Genomic DNA, 11105 nt, shown 5'->3' on the forward strand with positions numbered 1-11105 from the left:
GCGCTCGGCGCGGCACGACGCTTCTACCGGAACACGCTTCCTGTGTAGTGATGACGGAGGATACGAAACTGACCAATCACAGAGGAATCTGTCAGTGACGTCACTGGAATCTGTCGTGAGGTGTCGCAAAGCAATGCAACTGTCGTGAGATCCAATTGTTTTTAATTAATATAATTTTTAATTGCATAAATACGTATATCAATGAACGTACAAGGACGATAACAGAAAAGGAGTGCAACAATACAATGAAAGATAAAAGTAACATAACATGATATTCCATTTTCAGCTTTAAATGCAAAAAGTAAATGAATTAAGTACAGTTGTTTCGCTTTATTATTCCCTCTTTCTATCATTGTTTACTTTAGGCTAGGCACGTTTATTTATAAAGCACTTTTGATTTGATTTATTTCGAACAGAAATATCATACATAAAAATTTATTTTATTCATTCAGTCATTTATTTTCTTTTCAGCTTAGTCCCTCTAATAAACCCGGGTCGCCACGGCGGAATGAACCGATAACTTATACAGCAACCCATCTCTGGGAAACATCCATACACACTTATACACCATGGACAATTTAGCCTACCCAATTCACCTGTACCGCATGTGTTTGGACTGTGGGGAAAACCCTATATTTTACAGTCTATGGGAAAACCAGAGCACCCGGAGGAAACCCACGTGAGCGCGGGGAGAACATGCAAACTATAATACATTTTAAATCAAATTTTGCAAATTGAATCTCTTAGCGAGTTGTCTGAAAAATGTGGTAAACAATTGTTGCTGGAAGGGATACAGCTGCGGCCGGAAGGTAACGAGAATTATTTATATAATTTATAATGTTTTTCCTTTATTTGTATTTTATTAACGTCTACCCAAACCCTCACAGTAATGTAGAAACAGCTATATTATAACGATAATAATTTATATTATGTATTAAATTACTCATTAAATTGTATTTTATGAACGTCTACCCGTACCCAACCCCTCACAGTAATGTACAGTTATTATAACGCTAATTATTTAGATAATTTATTAAATTACACATTAAATTGTATTTTATAAACGTCTACACCTACTACAACTGTAAACCCAACCCTCACAGTAATGTAAAAATATTAATTATCGTTGTAGTGTCACAGACATGATGCTAAATTGACGTGAGTATCCGCAGTTGTATCCCTTCTAGACTTGTTTCCATGGTGACGCAGCGATTATTAACGTACGCAAAACATGAGCAGAATCAACCCTCTGAAGCATTTAATCCTGCTGTCATTAATCGCGCTGAACCAGACGAGCAACGAGCACGGTTTGTCCATTATTGAAGCTTGTTTCGGAGACAGATTAAATTATAAACTAAAGGTAAATCCATATATTTGCTCACAATTCTGACTTTCTCGCCATAGTGAATGCATATATCGCGAGTCAAAATGGCGGCATATGAACTCAGAACTGCGAGGTGATGAACAGATTTTGAAGCAGAAAGTCACATTTTCAAGATACAAACGTACAATTTGAGACAAATAAAGTCAGAATTGTGAAAAAGCTTTTTAAATTTGCAACTCAAAGATAAATGTAAAAGATGTAGCTGCTCATATTTGCGAAATATAGGCCTAATTTGACGTTTCCCCCCTCAGAACTGTAAGAATGAGTTTTAAATTTGCATTTACAAGAAATAAAAGGGAAAGACTATCAGAACGGTGATAAATAAAATAAAAAACTACAAAATTTAAATGGACTTTTCCCCTCAGAGTTGTGAAGAAAACGTCAGAATCTTTTAAACTCACAACTAGTGTTGGGGTAAATTACTTTTGAAAGTAAATATTGAATTACTCCCCAAAATGTAACCAGCAAGAAGGTCGCTGGTTCGAGCAGGGCCAGTTGGCGTTTCTGTGTGGAGTTTGCATGTTTCCCCTTGTTGGCATGGGTTTCCTCCGGGTGCTCCGGTTTCCTCCACAAGTCCAAAGACATGCGCTATAGGGGAATTGGGAAATTGTCAGTAGTGTGTGTGTGTTTCCCAGTGATGGGTTGCAGCTGGAAGGGCATCCGCTGCGTAAAACATATGCTGGATAAGTTGGTGGTTCATTCCACTGTGGTGACCCCAGATTAATAAAGGGACTAAGCCAAAAAGAAAATTAATGAATGAATAAAAATAAATTAGGAAATTACACATGGCAGCTTTTAATGTAATGTAGTTTGTTATATTTGCCTTCGGCCCATGGCTCATAATGATGTTTGGTTTTTGGCCCTATAAACGATAACATTTGGTTTTCGAAATCGAAATGTGTTTGCTACTTTTGTATTATTTGTCTTAAGTAAAATTACTGTCCATTGAGACTATAATCCCCTTTTCTTTAATGCGTTCAGAGTAATGAACACATTCTCTCATTGACTGCGTGAATCATTGTGACTAAGTTTAATTCAGCAATTTATTTTTAAAAAGCTAATTAAAATGAAAAAAGTAATTCTTATTACTTTTAAAAATAACTTATTTATGAAAAGGAATGCGTTTCTGTCGCAATTCTGAAAAAAGGTTGAATTAGCAGGACAAAAACATAAAATTGCTAGCAGGTCTATTAATTTACCATTTAAACTCTTTTACTTTTGTAAAACTTTGCATACAGACGTCAACAATGTCAAAATGTTTATACTTTGAGTGCATTATTTGTGAAAATGAATTAAAAAGCTGCTGTAATGCTGGTGTCAGTCAGTAGGTGGTGCTGTGACTCTGCAGAAACACTACTCTCCTGCGCTCATTCACTCCTGTAGTCCACCAGCACATAATACACAGTTTTCTCACTAAAAGTAGTTAACACAGAGATCATACAGCATAGTTTTCACGTGATTGCACTTAAAGTCCACATGAAATCCAAATTTTGATTATTTTGCAATGCACAATGTTAATCTTAAAGTGTATTAAACTAATTTGAGCAGGCTAAAGCTGTGGTCACACTAGAGTTTGAGCTTGTGAAATTCTGCCATACGCCGCTGTGAAAAGGGGCAGGATTAAGCAAGATGATTAGACATTTAAGAAAAGCGAGCGATTTGTCCATTTTTAAAATTTCTGTACAGAGAGGTCATGTTCTGATCCTCGATTGGTCTCACGCAATCCCGTGATGTGATTTTGCAGGTCAGGGTTCACCAAGCTTGAACTTTCCAATGCAGCGAACTGCGAAAGTTGATGCACAAGCTTGCGTTTCCGGTCTGACGCATTCGCGTGCGTATGAAGGGAAGTGTATGGGGAGAAAAGTGCAGTGTGACCGCAGCTTTATTCACTTTTATGGTAATCTTTACTTAAAATGTATTCATTTTCTTCCTCTCTGGAACTGAAATCGTTCTATGATGACATTGATTGACTGATTGGGTAAAGTCTAGAAGGGATACAGCTGCGGATACTCAATATAGCATGATTTTTGGTACATCATACAACAATAATGAATATTTTTACATTACTACGAGGGTTGGCGTAGGGGTAGATGTTAATAAAATACAAATAAATGAATGATTTAATGAATAATATAAATAATTCTCATTATAATTACTGTTTTATATTACTGTGAGGGTTGAGTTTAGGGTTGGAGTAGGGTTAGACGTTAATAAAATACAAATAAAAGAATAATTTAATGAATATTAGAAATAATTCTCATTATAATTATTGTTTTACATTACTGTGAGGGTTGAGTTTAGGGTTGGAGTAGGGGTAGTCGGTAATAAAATACAAATAAATGAATAATTTAATGAATAATATAAATAATTCTCATTATAATTACTGTTTTACATTACTGTGAGGGTTGGAGTAGGGGTAGACATTAATAAAATACAATTTAATGAGTAATTTAATACATAACATAAATAATTCTCCTTATAATAACTGTTTTTACATTACTGCGAGGGTTGAGTTTAGGGTTGGAGTAGGGGTTGATGTTAATACAATACAATTTAATGAGTAATTTAATACATAACAAATAATTCTCATTATAATTACTGTTTTGACATTACTGTGAGGGTTGGAGTAGTGGTAGTCGGTAATAAAATACAATTTAATGAGTAATTAAATTCATCACATAAATAATTTTCCTTATAATTACTGTTTTAACTTATAATTACTTGTTTACTTTAAGACAAAAAATATGCACTAGCAAAATAAACATTTAAATTTTTATTTCATGCGTTTGACAATAAAAAAACAGAATAGCTACAAATTAAATAATTTAAAACGCTTTATATTTATATGCTAATTTAAATGTTTGCACAGTGCCATCTACTGGTCGGACATAGGCAATACATCACTTTTAGTCACTTTAAGAGGTCATATAAACTAGAATAAGTTTGACAGTGTTTGCACATGGGACTTTTCTAAAATTTAAAAGAAACATACCTAGTTTATACCTCACTATTCTGAGATTATATCTTGCAATTCTGTGTTTTTATTTCAATTGTGAGTAAAAAAAGAATTGTCTTTATTACCTTTTTAATTTATTATCTCATGGCAAGCTTCCATAGTTTAGTGTATAGTCAAGATATATAATATACTGTGTATTTAAACAAGTATTTCACTTGTTACATACAAAAAAGCACAATTAAGGTGTTGAATAGCTACAGAAAAAATGAAAACTGACTTTAATTATTTTATTTTTCAGAAAGCAGAAATGACAGCTCCGCTGCTGATCTGTACAGTGAGTGTCCATATGAAGATGTAAAATATTGAATTATGTTATATTGTGTTTGTTTGCTCGTTGATCTTTTTTTGTTGTTGTTCAACAGGGAGGAAAATATTTATTGTGACCTCGTTAACAAGGAAAAATAAAGAATTAGTACTTGTACCATTGATCTTGAAGCTGTACAATGGACAACAAGACCAGGTATGTTCATAACAGTCAGGGGTGCAATCAGTAACAACTTCATTTGCACAAAAAATATGTTTTTGTTCTCTAAAGATGTTTTTTTACATGCACACGCATTAAATAAAACTCCACAATTAGTTTTGATAAACACATGCACTCGCTTTCCATATTAACTGTAATATATGTAAACAGCACATATACGTAGGGCCTGTGTTTCCTTAAAAATATTATTGAGAACATTACATATACACATATTCTATTATTACATGAACATAAAACCATTTACAAAGCTAACACATATTTTAATCTCATTTATAATTCATATAAACCATTAATGGTTGTAATTTACAGTAGGCTATTTATTAAGAAATGTAAAAAATTTATACTTATTAATAATAATTATAATTATTATTCATTCATTCATTTTCTTTTCGGGTTAGTCCCTTTATTAATCTGGGGTCGCCACAGCGGAATGAACCGTCAACTTATCCAGCACATGTTTTACACAGCGAATGCCCTTCCAGCTGCAACCCATCTCTGGGAAACACCCATACACACTCATTCACACTCATACACTACGGACAATTTAGCTCACCCAATTCACCTATAACGCATGTCTTTGAACTGTGGCGGAAACCGGAGCACCCGGAGGAAACCCACGCAAATGCAGGAAGAACATGCAACTCCACACAGAAACGCCAACTGACCTAGCCGAGGCTGGAACCAGCTACCTTCTTGCTGTGAGGTTGACAGCACTACCTACTGCGCCACTGCATCGCCTATAATTATTATTAACTATTATTATCATTCGATAATTAGTTTTCATACAGCTCAGTCCCTTATTTATCAGGGGTCACCACAGCGGAATGAACAGCCAATTTATCCAGCATATGTTTTACGCAGTGGATGCCCTTCCAGCCGCAACCCGTCACTAGGAAACATCCATAGCGGGAACTACACACTCATTCACACACATACACTTAGGACAATTTGGCTCACCCCAATTCCTCTACAGCCCATGTGTTTGGACTGTGGGGGAAACCGGAGCACCCGAAGGAAACCCACGCAAACTCGGGGAGAACATGCAAACTCCATACAGAAATGCCCACTGACCCAGCTGAGGCTTGAACCAGTGACCTTCTTGCTGTGAGGTGACAGCGCTACCCACTGCGCCACCGTGCCGCCCCCGGATTACATAAGCAGATTCTAAAAATTAGGCTATTGTGATAGGAGTTCTTTTTAAAATTCTCATAATTAAAGTTACTTTTTATGGATTACATGATTACATATGGGTGTCACAGTGGCTCCATGGTCAGCACTGTCACCTCACATCAAGAAGGTCGCTGGTTCGACTCCCAGGTGGACCAGTTTCTGTGTGGAGTTTGCATGTTCTCCCCGTATTGCCATAGGTTTCCTCCAGGTGCTCCGCTTTCCCCTAATTGGCCTTAGTGTATGTGAATGAGAGTGTATGGGTGTTTCCCAATACTAAGTTGGGACTGGAAGGGAGTCCGTGGTGTAAAACTAAAGTTCGAATAGTTGGTGGTACATTCCGCTGTGGCGACCTCTGAAATAAAGACTAAGCTGAAGGAAAATTAATGAATGAATGATGACATTATTTACTCAGTGGCAGTAAATTGTGTGCAATTAATAGATTTACCTAATATTTCTCATTTTTAACGTTTATATTTTCCATAATAAACCTGCTTCTTACCATTTTTAAATATTTTATATATATATATATATTTATATTTTTGCAAATAATGGTGTCATGGTTTCCTCTGGGTGCTCTGGTGTCCCCCACTGTCCAAACACATGCATTATAGGTGAATTGGGTAAGCTAAAATGTTTATAGTGTATGTGTGCGAATGCAAGAGTGTATGGGTGTTTCCCAGTGTTGGGTTGTGGCTGGAAGGACATCCGCTACGTAAAACATATTCTGGATAAGTTAGCGGTTCATTCCTCTGTGATGACCCCTGATTAATAAAAGGACTAATCCGAAAAGAAAATGATTGAATGAACGAAATGAAATGATCCTGCATCAATATATGTGACATGAAATAAGAGTTGCACAAAAGTAATCTAAATGTAATCCAAAAGTAGTCAGATTACATTACCATACATCATACATGTCAACCCTCCCGTATTTGCCAGGATTCTCTTGTATTTTACCATTGTATCCCATTATACTAACTACAAATTTTGGGATGTACTTAGAAATCAGTAACTCACTATAATTCAATTAAATCAATCAATTAATGTATTAAATGAAATGTTGTTTGTGCTGTTGTTTCAGAGCTCAATTAATGCAGGTTTTGTGGTGGTTTTGGAGGGCACTAATATCCTTGAAGGTTGTTTTTGGTTTATTTTGGTCCTGTTTGGAGTCTCACATCTGCATTGCGTGAAACCGGTAAGACTGTGCATTCTGATATAACTCTAATATATAATATGCATTAGGATAGATTATTGATTAATATAGACTGTAAAAAAGTAATTAACTTAACTTAAAGGGTCAGTTCACCCAAAAATTAAAATTCTATCATCATTTCCTCATCCTCCACTTAGTCAAAACCTGTTTAGGTTCCTTTCCACTGTTAAATGCTAAGGAATATTTACTGAAAATGCCGGAAAATTTGACTTTCACAGTATTTTTGTTCGTCCTATAGACGTCAATTGCTGCATTTTTTCCAACATTCTTCAGAACATCTTGTTTTGTGTTTAACCATTTGAGTGTGAGTAAATGATGAGAATGTTTTGGGTGAACTATCCCTTTAACTTAACAACTTAACTTAAAACAACAAGTTAACAACTTTAAAAAATTAAGCCTCTACAGTGTTAAACTTGCTGGGTTGTTGTAACCCAAAATTGGGTCAAATATGGACAAACCCAAACAGTGAGTTAATTTTTTTCAATTAAATTTAAATTACACCTAAAAATGTAAATAACCCAGTTTGTTCATCTTTGACCCAACGTTAGGTTATGACAACCCAGCATTTTTAGAGTGAAGCTAAATTAAGTAACATAACCTTAAGTAATTAATTACGTTTAAAAAAAACTGTGTATAATATATAATATAAATATAAATATTTTGTACGCTCTAAAAATGCTGCTGGGTTGTTGTAACCCAATGTTGGGTCAGTTATTGGAAAACGTTACCCAGTTTTGGGTTTGTCCATATTTAACTCAACGTTATAACAGTTGTGTAATTTAAAGATAAATGGACAACAACAAAAAAACTGTGTTGGGTTAATTTTGGACAAACTGAACAATTAGGTTAAAAAGTGTAATTTAAATTTCATTGGAAAATGTGACCCAGTGTTGGGTTTGTCCATATTTGACCCAACATTAGGTTACAACAACCCAGCATTTTTTAGAGGGAAACTAAATTTAATAATATAATATCAATTAATTGATTGAGTAAATAAAAAAGTCTTTATAGTATATAATATAAATCTTTTATATACTCTAAAAATTCTGTTGGGTTGTTGTAATCTAATGTTAGGTCAATTATGGGCAAACCTATAATTGTGTAATTAAAATATAAATGGACAAAAAAAACAGTGTTGGGTTGATTTCGGAAAAGCTCAACAATTGGGTTAAAATGTGTAATTTAAATTTAAATTTAATTGGAAAATATAACCCAGTGTTGGGTTTGTCCATATTTGACCCAAGATTAGGTTACAACAATGTAGCATTTTTTTTAGAGTGAAACTACATTTAATAATATAATATTAGGTAATTAATTAATTAAGTGAACAGAAACAGTGTTTACAGTGTTTAATATAATATATATTTTTTATACACTCTAAAAATGCTGTTGGGTTGTCGTAACCCAATGTTGGGTCAACTATGGACAAACCCATAATTGTGTAATTTAAATTTAAATGCACAATGATTAACCCAGTGTTGGGTTTGTCCCTATATTTGACCAAGTTTTCAGTTTAAACAACCCAGTATTTATTATGCATTATCCCAATTCACACACTTATGCTAAGTCCTAAAAGTAAGTACTTTTATTGTGTAGACAGATGACGTACTTTTGAGTGTGTTACAGTAGAGTATGTAAGTATTGGCTACTTCCTCATTAATGAACCGTTATCATTTCCACACAGAAATCTCTGTTAATTCTGCATTCAGAAGTTAATGTCCAAACTCTTCTTTATAGAAGATTACATTGTTTTAGCAGATTAAATAAAACACAGACAATGGGATTTAAATCAGCCATATTGCCAGAGCCATATCACCCCTCACTCAAGCTGAGCAGGGCTGTGCCTGGTCAGTACCTGGATGGGAGACCACATGGGAATACTAGTTTGCTGTTGGAAGTGGTGTTAGTGAGGCCAGAAGGATGTGCTCAACTTGCGGTCTGTGTGAGTCCTAATGCCCCTGTATAGTGAAGGGGACACCATACTGTCAGTGAGCGCCGAGAGGCGTTAAATCGAGGTCTTGACCCTCTGTGGTCATTAATAATCCCATGGCACTTCTGGTAAAGAATAGGGGTGTAACTAATTCTATTTTCCAATACTATTTAGGACGGATAGTATGAGAATTGGGATGCAGCATTGAATGAAGTCATGTTATTATTCATGTCTAATAAATGCACATCTCTGTCTATTTGTGCGAAACCTCAGCTCTTCAAGACATGTGTCCGGGGAAACACGTGGTCCACTTATATAGAAATGCTGGAGTTGCAGAGGCGGCGGTGACCAGGATCTGGAGGTTCACCAGGAGGAGATGATGATGATGATGATAATTAAATACAGGAAAACCTGCACGGATGCTTCAAGAACACCTCTGAAGTTTGAATTCTGGAAATATTTTACATTGTGTATTTGATTTCTTTTTCTTCCACGCACACACACTCTAAAGAAACCAGGGAGAATATCTATAGCAGGTGTATCCAAACTCGGTCCTGAAGGGCCGGTGTCCTGGAAAATTTAGCTCCAATCCTAATCAAACACACCTGAACAAGCTAATCAAGCTCTTATTAGATATACTGGAAACTTCCTAGCAGGTGTGTTGAAGCAAGTTGGAGCTAAACTCAGCAGGACACCGGCCCTCCAGGACCGAGTTTGGACACCTCTGATTTATAGACATGCAATGGTGTAAAATAATGCTGGGTTGTTTTAACTTAACATTGGGTTAAATATGCACTGTAAAAAACATCTGTTAATGAATGTTGTGTTTATTTGTGGTGGTGAATTGCATTATGGGATGTTGATCTCTGCTCTGTCTGTTCTGATGTTGAAAATTCAACTCTACAGTTTAACAAAGTGACTTTTATTGACATTTTAGTGGTTTGAAATCAAATAAGAAATAATATCTAGAGAAATAAGTCTGTAAAATAACAGAAAACATGCTGCAGTTTATTACAAGGTTTCTGTAGCGTAATATACAACACCAACACAGACAATATAGCACTGCACACTATTAAATATCTCAATAAAATCACTTTTTTTTACAAGTTTTTAAGGTTAAAAGTTGTTGGAAGACAAATCAAGATCACATAATGCAACTCAAAAACAGAAACAAATGGGGAAAAATAATAAATAAATCACAGAATATGGGAATTTGCTAATTTACGGATGTTTTTACAGTGTATAATAAATAAGCATCTTCAAATTTATAAAATATACACTTAATAAAAATAAATAACAGGATGAAAATAATAATAATAGATAAAAAAGGAATAAAAACAGATAACTCTCTCTTTTTAGGTTTAAGATCACTTTCAAGTTGCTTTTTTGGCATGACATTTTTTACAGTATTTATTACAATATATATATATATAATAAATAAAGCACACAATGTCAGTTGCTGTCTTCAAGAAACGACTAAAAACGCAACTGTTTAGTCTCCACTTTCCTTCCTAATCTGCAACTGCCTCTCTGGCTATACCACTGTGCCCTCTTTCTCTCTCTCTCTCTCTCTCTCTCTCTCTCTCAAAAAAAAAAAAAAATTCTACTAATGTTTTGCTCTTAGACTTTTACACACCTGAAACTTGTCTATAGCACTTGTTCACTGCTGCTCTTATAGTTGTGTAAATTGCTTCCTTGTCCTCATTTGTAAGTCGCTTTGGATAAAAGCGTCTGCTAAATGACTAAATGTAAATGTATAGCAGTCCCACAACATTCTGACACTCGGCGACACTGGAAAACCCTGTCAGAGAAGTCTAGTGGCTGGGAATGAGCTGTTTAGAGTGTCTGCTATAATGCTAATGCTGTTTTTGGTGTGTTTATATTGATGAATATGGCCACGGTGTAAAT

General features: G+C 35.0%; 1 long non-coding RNA gene across 1 annotated transcript; it reads left to right on the forward strand.

Moving 5' to 3' along the window:
- The first annotated feature begins 6 nt into the window (after positions 1 to 6).
- Positions 7 to 9714, forward strand: LOC130214885 (uncharacterized). The gene is made up of 5 exons (XR_008835641.1): positions 7 to 144; positions 4639 to 4674; positions 4763 to 4860; positions 7136 to 7249; positions 9471 to 9714. It is a non-coding gene; the product is annotated as an uncharacterized LOC130214885 (long non-coding RNA).
- Positions 9715 to 11105: the final 1391 nt, after the last annotated feature.

This window comes from Danio aesculapii, chromosome 21, assembly GCF_903798145.1.
Source record: "Danio aesculapii chromosome 21, fDanAes4.1, whole genome shotgun sequence".
NCBI lineage: Eukaryota > Metazoa > Chordata > Actinopteri > Cypriniformes > Danionidae > Danio > Danio aesculapii.